This window comes from Scylla paramamosain, chromosome 15, assembly GCF_035594125.1.
Source record: "Scylla paramamosain isolate STU-SP2022 chromosome 15, ASM3559412v1, whole genome shotgun sequence".
Lineage (NCBI taxonomy): Eukaryota > Metazoa > Arthropoda > Malacostraca > Decapoda > Portunidae > Scylla > Scylla paramamosain.
In genome coordinates, this window is record NC_087165.1 from 14,116,012 (window position 1) to 14,126,011 (window position 10,000).

The following is a 10,000-nucleotide window of genomic DNA, read 5'->3' on the forward strand; positions in this document are numbered from 1 at the left end:
GTAATAGACCGAGATGGATTTACTGACGTGGAACTTTTAAGACAACATAACTGAACCAAACCCAGCCAAGTATATCCTGACTGTTCTCACTGATGGATGTCTTTCCAATGACTGTGAAAGAAAAGAAAAACGGTAAATTACTTCTAGTGAAAAAAAAAATAGTAAATTACTAAATAAATTAAAGAAAAAGAAATTCTGAAAGAATCGGTTATTCATTTTCACCCATTTTGTTTATACATGGTGTTAGTTGAAAATGAAAATTCAAAATAATCACTTTTTTTTCATTGTAATTATCACTTTTTTTTATTCATGATGTTAGAAAAAATCGAGAAAAAAAACAGTTATGCTCTTTAGTAAGTTCCTGCATTTTTTTCATCAGGTAACATGAGAGGTTTTTTTCGCCTTGCATCCTTGGCATGTGTTTTATATATGTTTACCTATCTGTCTGTCTCTCTGGCTGTCTGCATAACTGGTGGTGTGTTGTGCGTACGTGTGCCTGCCTGCCTGCATATGTCTGTTGCCTGTCTGTTTTGTCGCATGAAAAATCGTTGGTGCGTCTGAGTTTATTATTATTATTATTTGTTTTGTTTTTTTATATGTTCATATGTTTTCATGTCTTTGTTTGTCTGAAGGGGATTTTTTTAATTCATATTGTAAAAATCATTATCTAATATTATCACGCTATTTTTTTTTCTTTTTCTTTTTTTTTTTTACTTACTCTATACGTATTTTCAGTAGTACGTTATATATATTTTAAAACTTTTCTCTCGACATAATAGATTTCCTCCCAGTCTAAATTTCGCTCTTTCTATGTGAACTGACATTTCTCTCTCTCACTTCCTCCACTCACAACCAATTCTCTCTCTCTCTCTCTCTCTCTCTCTCTCTCTCTCTCTCTCTCTCTCTCTCTCTCTCTCTCTCTCTCTCTCTCTCTCTCTCTCTCTCTCTCTTTATTCATCGATCGCTCCCTCTCTGTAATCTTCGCCCCGCCCTTCCTGTCTTGACTCATCGCAACCATGAAATCCTTTTCCACCGAATAATTGAAAGAAAATCACCATTTTTTAGCCTAATTTTAAGAACTAATTATACTTCTAATAATTTTTGATGCAATAAGGAATAAATGAAAAGAATAAGAAGGAACGTGAGAGGCTGCAGATTTAAGTAATAAAAGAAGCAGAATTTTTGTCAGGCATTCCATCACAGGCAGTGTTCTTGTGAGACTTTCTTATATGGCCTCAGGGCGTTACATGACCATCTGACTCACCAGTTAAGTTGGGTTGGGTTAGCTTGGGTTTGGTTAGGTTAGGTTGCATTAGGTTACGTTACTTTAGGTTGGGTTGCGTTAGGTTGGGTTAGGTTACATTAGGTTAGATAAGGTTGCTTTAGGTTAGATTGACTTAGGTTAGGTTACGTTACGTTAGGTTAGGTTAGGTTACGTTAGGCTGGGTTAGGTTACGTCAGGTTAGGTTAGGTTAAGTTATATTAATTAGATACCATATGCATACCTATCGAGCTGTTATCAGTCTTTATATATATCCACCTATCTGTCTATGAATGGCAAATAAGTTTTTTTTTTTTTTTTCTAGTTTTTATACCCGTGTACCCGTGTCCAAAGGTGCAAAAAGAAAATCTACCTTAACTGATCCAACCACTAAAGCAGATGTGGCGGCTGCTCCCCAAGTGACGCGCTTCATGGTACATTACATCATTCTATTCTCTCGATATTCCATTACTTCTTTGTATCTTTATCTTAGGACCATCGTTCTCATTTTTCCTTTCACTTCCACGTCTGTTTTCACTCTCTTCTCTTTCCGCAATTAGCAGTGTTTCATTATTATCCTTTTTCCTTTTCCTCATTTTTCTCCTCCTCCTCCTCTATTTTCACTTTCTTCTCTTTCCGCATTTAGCAGTGTTTCATTATAATCCTTTTCCTTTTTCTCCTCCTCCTCCTCCTTATCATCATCATTACCACTATCACCATCACCACCGTCAGAATCTATGAGTCCACTGTGGAACAAAGCCCTGCCTGAACACTCTCCACGCCTCCACCTCGACTGTCTGTCCATTCCATGCTAAATAATGCTGATGGAAAATTGAATAGCACGTATCAGTAATGGAACTTTCCCCTTCCGCTTCCTGAATTAAGGTTCATTTCCCAGACTAATTCTTTGATTATTATTCTTTTTTTTTTCCCTTTCAACCTCACATCCTTAAAAATTCGTTACACTTAATTAATTCATCAGTTCTTTGTTCTCTCTCTCTCTCTCTCTCTCTCTCTCTCTCTCTCTCTCTCTCTCTCTCTCTCTCTCTCTCTCTCTCTCTCTCTCTCTCTCTCTCTCTCCACTTTTTCCTTGTTACGATTTATTTATTCAATTCGTCACACCTTTCATGCTAAATCCTTACGACTTCCTTGGATCTTGCACTTTTCCTTTTTTATCTTCTTTCTTCTTCCATCTTCAGGTTAGCCTTCTTCAACCTCTCATTTTTGTGTTCCCATCACCTCCATCCAATTCTGCCTCTTCCTTATCATCCTTATTTTTCTTCTTGCCCTTTTCGTGTTGTCATTCTTCCGTCTCTCTCTCCTCTCTCTCTCTCTCTCTCTCTCTCTCTCTCTCTCTCTCTCTCTCTCTCTCTCTCTCTCTCTCTCTCTCTCTGACTGATGACATTGACTGATTGAAGGACAGACGGACAAAGGGAAGACGCTGAAATGTGTTACAACAAATGTACAAAGAATGAAGGCAAAAGTGGAAAGGAAAAAAAGTGGGAGAAAGGAGAGAGAGAGAGAGAGAGAGAGAGAGAGAGAGAGAGAGAGAGAGAGAGAGAGAGAGAGAGAGAGAGAGAGAGAGAGACGCTGAATTGAGGAAAACGTTAAAAATAATAAGGTAAAATCTAGGAGAGAGGAGCAACAGAAGAAAATGAAAGTGTTATATAATAAAGAACAAAAGATGAACACTTAAAAAATGTAGAGAGAAGTGAGGAAGAAGAAGAATGTTGAGGAGCTGAAGGGAATGACAGAAATATTAAAGAAAATATTGGAGAAAAGTAGCGACAAGCTGGAAATATTACATGAAGGGAGAGGAGCGAATCAAGACAAGCAAAAATGAGAGATGTTAAAGAGAATGACAGAAATAAGACAAAGAATAAAGGAGGAAAGTAGAAAGGAGAAGGTGAAATATATAATACACGGAGGGAGAGAAGAGAGAAGAAAAAAATGTTGCTAAAGAGAACGAGAAAAACATTACGAAGGAAAAAAACAGTAGAAAGGTAGAAGATATGTACTGCTAAAGGGAGGGAGAGAGGGAGCGTGGGAGGAAAGGACGAAGGGAAGGAGAGAGAGAGAGAGAGAGAGAGAGAGAGAGAGAGAGAGAGAGAGAGAGAGAGAGAGAGAGAGAGAGAGAGGGAGGGAGGGAGGGATCATCTGGTTCGGTCTGGCGTGGTGAATAAACTCTGTGTCGGAAATGGCTATGACTCCGTTACTTATCCTTGGCAGTGAGGGAGCGAGTCCACGGCCTTGTCCTTCCTCCTCCTCCCACGTCCCGTCCTTGTCTTGCCTTCCTATCATACCTCCGTCCTTGTTCTTTCTCCTCTTCCTCTCTCTCTTACTCTTCTTTCGTGTGCTAAGTTTTTCTTCTTTTCTTTTCCCTGTGTTCCTCCTCTTTTTCTTCTATTTGTGCCTTATCATATCTCCGCCTCTTTCTCGTACTCTTCTACTGTGTTAAATTTTCTTATTTTTCTTCTTCTTCCTTTTCTTTCTTTCTTTCTCTATATTCCTCCTTTTTTTCTTACTATGTTTTGTTATGTCTTAGTTTTTGTTTTTTTTCCTTTCCCTCTTTCTTGCTCTTTTTTCATTTGTTAAGTTTTCTTCTTCTCCTTCTTTATTTTCTTTCTCTATGTTCCTTTTTTATTTATCTTTATGTCTTTTCACCTCTTAGTCCTTATTCTATCTCCTTCTCTTCTCTCTTACTCTTCTTTCATGTGTTAAGTTTTCTTCCTCTTCTTCCTTTGTTTATTCTTAATTCTACGTGCTTTTTGTGTTCGTATTCTGCTTTACAACCTTATTATGTCTTCATTCTTATTCTTTCTCCTCTTCCTTTTTCTTACTCTTCTTTCATGTGTTAAGTTGCTTTTCTTCTCTTTTTTTTTCTTTCTCCTAAGTGTTTCCTATGTTCACTTTTTCTTGTCTTAATGTCTTATTATGTCTTCATCCTTGTTATTTATCCTCTTCCTCTCTCTTACTCTTCTTTCGTGTGTCTGTTTCCTCTCCCTACTCTATTTATCTTCTTTTTTCCTTTTCCTCTTATTTCTCATTGTTTTCTTTCCATGAGTTTAGTTTCTTCTTCTTTTCTCTTTCTTATTCTTCTTATCTTTCTTTCTTTTTTCTTTCTCTGTTCTTTATTTTAACCATCGTCTTCGTTTTTGTTCTTATCTTCTGCTATTTCTCCTTTACATAATTTTTTGTTCAATCGTTTCTTCGTATATTATTATTTCTTTTCTAGAACACGTAGTAAGCCATCTTTTCTATTCTCTTATCAGGCTTTCTTTTAAGTTTTCTTACTCATTTTTGTTTTCTTTACATCTTCCTTTTTATCTCGAGTCATTAGCGTTTGACACTTTTCCAATCGGGTGCTCATTCTTATTCTCCTTTATCGTATCTATATTCATTTTCCGCCTTCGTCCTTGTCAATCCGCGTTCGGCTTTAATCTGCTTAAATTTCATCAAGTTTATCTTTTTAGTCTGTCCATCGATTCAAAATAACATTAACAATATTAGTACATCTAAGTCAACTATACAGCAAAGATTCGTGTTAAAATCGTTAGGTTATTAGCGCAATCTGTGCAACCATAAAATCTACGGTTGCCTTTTGCTGAGGAAGAGAACCAAGGAGCTGATGTGTGTGTGTGTGTGTGTGTGTGTGTGTGTTTGTGTGTGGGAGGAGAGGAAGCCACACTGACTTTGGGATTCAGGCGCCTTGTTCCTCTCTCGTCGGTGGCCGAGAGGAGAGTGACGGGCGCCGGCTGCTGGGAAGGCGTGAGGAGACCGAGTGAGGCGGAGTTGCTGGCTATGAATTACAGATCACCTTTTATAGAAGCTTTATCGTTAACATAATGTACCCGGTTGTTTTAGAGGCAAGCATGTCTTTCCTAAGGGTGTTGTGCGGGGACATGTGAGTTGTCAGTGGGCGATGCAACAAACAAAGGTAATTCATCAAGTAAGGAGTGTCAGTCACCCTCAGTGGCTCGACGCACGACCGCTAGCTTCCTTTTTCGGGGTGAACGGCCAGCGCGTGACACCAGAACCGTACGTAGAGGCTCTCCGGAGGGCCAAAGTACTGGAAAAATCACTCTTACCACCCGCTCACGGCACCAGATACGACGGCCTGGTGGCTGTAAGGACGAAAATCCTGCCTGGCATCGAGGGAACCGTGCCCTCCTGCTTTGCTCTCCACGGTAGCCGCGCGAACGCCATCGGAGTGAGATAACAGACCTTCCAGAGGACCATCTTCACAGAAAGACAGCATTAGAGTCGACAATCACGGCTACAAACTTTATGGAGTCTCCCTTATGGTGGTGTAGTCAGAGGAAGCGCGTTAAGGTCCAGAACGCCATCTTCACACAGACTATGGTCAACCTTATGGGCATTTTCCCTCACCCACAATGAAGCACACAACACTGAGCTGCGGGGAACAGAGGCGTGGAAGCTTGTCTCACTCACCGACAGAAGAGGTATTTTATGCCCATCTAGACTTGGGGTGTTCATGTGAGAGGTAGGGAGGGGCCTCGGCCGCTGAGTTCGTTCGTTCGTCAGTGCCTGAAGGGGGTTGTGGTGGTGGTGGTGGTAGGCGGGGGCTTCAGCGAAGACGTTATGAGGCACCGGCGTGAATCACTGAGCTCCAGTTGAGTGTGCAGTGCCGAGGTGGAAGGAACTGGCAGGCACACAGCTCCATCCTCGCCCCTCTGCTGTGTCGCGCCCCCTAAGCGGACTTAGTTCTTCCCTCACTCACTCCTTGCAGCAGTGCCAAGACCCAGTGACGCGTGTGTGAGACAGAGACACAGAGAGACAGACAAGGACGCATTGTGCCAAGAGTGCCCGTGGCCTGTGACACGTGAAAAGTTTTGAAAGAGGTAAGATTACCGAAAGGTGGTGTTTTACAATTAATACTACTTGTTATTTTTTTTTTTTTCATGACTGTGATCTCGTCAGTACCGCGCGCCGGGCGATGCACTGTGTCGTAACAAGGCAGTGCTCCTGTACAGCCTTGACCTTCGCACCATTTTACCGCGAATGTTTTACCTCGCTCGTTCTCCTCCCCTGGTGACTTTAACGACTCAGGAAATAGTGAGACAACTCAGTATTTGGCTCATATTTTACTTTCTTTGCCTCTTAGCTCCCACCACAATTTTATTAACGAGAGCACAGATTTAATTTTCTCATACACGAATTATGCTTTGATTCTCCATAAAGATCACGGGCACTTATTCGTTAAAAAGCTGTTACACTGTGATGTATAAAATTTTAGTATCGAACTTTGATATTAGAGGAGATACAATACCTCCATTTCAGCCCTCGCAGCAAACCAGCCCCACACCCAGTGCATGATACGCAAGTCACCACCCCACCTTAGGAACCACAAAAAGAGAATTCTCATCATTAATCCAAACACAACAATCTCAAAAATCACATGATTCCTTTCCCAACAACACACAAGCAGCGAAGTGGATTCCTAATATAGCCAACAAATCGAGAAAATTATGACATAGGTCTCACGCACTCGCACCGAGACATCGCACCCTGTCTGAACTGAGTTTGCAATTTACAAGACCACGCGGGGGAACAGGTTTGCGGGCACGGCGGCGGCGAGTCTAGGCCAGTGGGTGCAAGGCGGTGGTCGGTCATGCGTTGGCTGGTGATGACCTCGCTCGACCGGTCTGTGACTCAGCTCCTGACCCACCCTAGTGTGCGCGGCAGACACAAAGATTCGGTTCATTGAGAAATGGAGGGGGAGAAAAATGAGAAGGAGGAAGAAGTGGAGTAGAAGGGGAGGAGGAAGAGAAACTCGAGTAGGAGAGGAGTAGGAAGAGGTGTAAGACGTACTGTTGTTTAATTTAAGTTACCTGAAGAACACGAAACTGAAAGGAGGTGAAATAAAAATCTTAACAACATAGGATGAAATGTTGTTGGGAAGCATTCGTTACTGGAAGAACATAACGATGATAGAAGTAAGTGGGGAATAACAATCCTGACAGCGGTAGCACTAGCACATTGAATATAAATCAGATAAGCAAGCTGTACACTGGCTCGATTTTCTATCCACCGCAACATTACCTGGAGTTATCTAAGGAATGTACCAATCCAATTAAGAAAGGAATTTCATTATAGATAACCTTACAGTTGCGTTTGCCTCACTTTCTTGCGTGTAATAAATGGTGGTAAAATAAATAAATATCAAGAATAGACAATAATCGCAGAGAATAAAAAAAACACATATACGAATAAAAGAACGTTATACACAGAAATACTTGGATTACTGATTAAAAAAAATCACTTGCAACTCATACAGAAACATAATACGAGTAAAAGAAAACATCAACCACCAACACCAACACCTGCCGGTCTATATACAGAATAGGTATGCATGCCAGCCTGTGTCACCCCAAGTGTCCCTTCTACCACCTATCCACCACCTCCGTTACTTCAACAATGCCTTTTAGTGCTTGTGGATACAGGAGGAGGAGGAGGAGGAGGAGGAGGTGGTGGTGGAGGAAGAGAAAACTGCTGAATAAACTCCTCACGCTTCAAACCTTCCACCAGGGTACACAGTCCGTTCATTTGATACCGCCAGGCAGGTGTGTGTGGGTGGATGGGTGGATGGGTGGGTAGGTGGGTGGGTGGGTGTGTGTGTGTGTGTGTGTGTGTGTGTGTGTGTGTGTGTGTGTGTGTGTGTGTGTGTGTGTGTGTGTGTGTGTGGGTGGGTGGGTGTGGGTGTATGGATGTGAGGGAAGAGAGAGAGAGAGAGAGAGAGAGAGAGAGAGAGAGAGAGAGAGAGAGAGAGAGAGAGAGAGAGAGAGAGAGAGAGAGAGAGAGAGAGAGAGAGAGAGAGAAAGGAGAGAGGGAGAGTAAATAAAAAGGAGGAAAGGAGAATGGATCGGAAGGGTCAGTGGACTTACAAATGAAGGACAGAAGAATGAGGAAGGAAAAAGAACGAAAGAAAGATAGAGGAACAAAAAAAAAAAAAGGACACTAAAGAGAGAAGAGAAGAACTTGCAGGGTTGACACAGGTAGGCAAAAAAAAAAAAAAAAAGTAAATAAAATAAATCAATATTAGAGTTCCTGACTTAATTTCTTTACACTGCAGATACACAGGTTATTAAAAATCAGCTAATTGAACATAACGAGCCAAGCACAGTTTAGTTCGCTACATTTGCTCTATAATTAATTGTTTGAGGAATGCAAATAAACGGGGAGAGGAAGTGAAAGCACGCGTGATAAGCTAATGAAGACAGATGTACAAGTTAAATACGTGGTCACAGATAAGAGTAAACAGTAGGGAAGGAAGTATGGAGTATAAGAGGGCCAAGTAAAGTGGGAGGATCATAAAGTTATATCCAAGATTAACACCAATTATAAAATAAGTCAATAGCCAAAAACTTTCAGGAGATATAAAAGTATGCTAAAATCACCCACAAGTACAAACAAAATCTTAATAAAACTAAATAAAGTACATGGAACTAGCAAAAGAAAAATAGTTTAGTGTATATCAAAAAAAAAACAAGTCAGACCAAAAAATACCTGAGATGGAATTAAATAGGCCAAAAATACCAAAAAAAATCCCTAATAAACAAAATTATAAAAGACAAAAAAAATTATTAGTAATTATATAACAAATCAGACCAAAAAAAATAAAAATAAAAAACAAAAAATAAAGATGAAAACATAAAAAACAAAAGAACAGCTGACCAAAAATAATGTTTAGTACGCACACATCAAACAAAAAAAAAATAGGAGAACAAAACCAAAAATATAAGGGCAGGGAAAGGAACTCGGAAGTAAAGGATTGGCAGAGAAGAACAGTAAGGCTTGAAAGAATCTTTTTTTTTTTTCGTACCTAAGTAGAGGCAAACACGTGAGAGCAAGCAACGATTTCCTGGGGTGTGTGCTTAGGTGACTGAGGGGCGAGACTCGGTGCATTCCGCCCGCCTTCTTGAGAGCACACGCAAAATAATTTAGCTATCTTTCTGTACCCTCTCTCTCTCTCGGTCTATTTTCTCATTATTTTCTTCTTTTCGGTATGATTTTTTTCTATTTACTTTTGCCTTTCTTGTTCTCTTTCTAAAACTGCAAGCACTATTTTCTATATACATTTTTTTTTTTATTCCCGCTTGCAACTGTTTCTGTGACACGTATCGTTGCTTCAGTTTCCTTCTGGCTACACTTGGTCTTTCCTTACATTTTCCAGTTTTTCGTTCCAATCTTCCCATGTTCTGTCTTTTTATTCGTTTTTCTTTGCATCTCTCTCTCTCTCTCTCTCTCTCTCTCTCTCTCTCTCTCTCTCTCTCTCTCTCTCTCTCTCTCTCTCTCTCTCTCTCTCTCTCTCTTCCATTTAACTGATACTGTAACGTTCAATTCATTTTTTTGTTTGTTTGTTTGTCTTGTTTGTCTGTCTGTCTGTCTGTCAGTTTCTCTCTCTCTCTCTCTCTCTCTCTCTCTCTCTCTCTCTCTCTCTCTCTCTCTCTCTCTCTCTCTCTCTCTCTCTCTCTCTCTTGCTCGCTCGCTCGCTCGCTCGTTCCACATCCCCGCCTCTTGATCAAATGTCTCTCCTAATCTCTTCATTCCGCAAACAAGATCCTTTCCCCGCTATTTTTCCCGGAAATTAAAATACTCACCTGGGATTAAAGAAAAAAGAAGTATCGGAACTGGCACTGATAAAAAAAATGACTAAACGTTTGTTCAGTGTTGTCAGAACCCCGAAGGAAAATGTTCCCCTGATAATAAACTTGATCA

The 10,000-nt window shown here is 40.5% G+C and overlaps 2 protein-coding genes across 14 annotated transcripts in view; one reads left to right on the forward strand and one right to left on the reverse strand.

Moving 5' to 3' along the window:
- LOC135107481 (serine proteinase stubble-like) overlaps positions 1 to 10,000 on the reverse strand; it is a 237,911-nt gene that overhangs the window by 185,879 nt on the left and 42,032 nt on the right. The gene's annotated exons all lie outside the window — the stretch shown is intronic.
- LOC135107480 (uncharacterized) overlaps positions 5,867 to 10,000 on the forward strand; it is a 44,507-nt gene continuing 40,373 nt past the window's right edge. Inside the window, exon 1 of one of the 2 annotated variants that reach the window (XM_064017381.1) lies at positions 5,867 to 6,123. The gene's annotated coding sequence lies outside the window, so the exon portion shown is untranslated. The remainder of the gene's footprint in view (positions 6,124 to 10,000) is intronic. The other variant, XM_064017380.1, reaches the window with a different exon arrangement.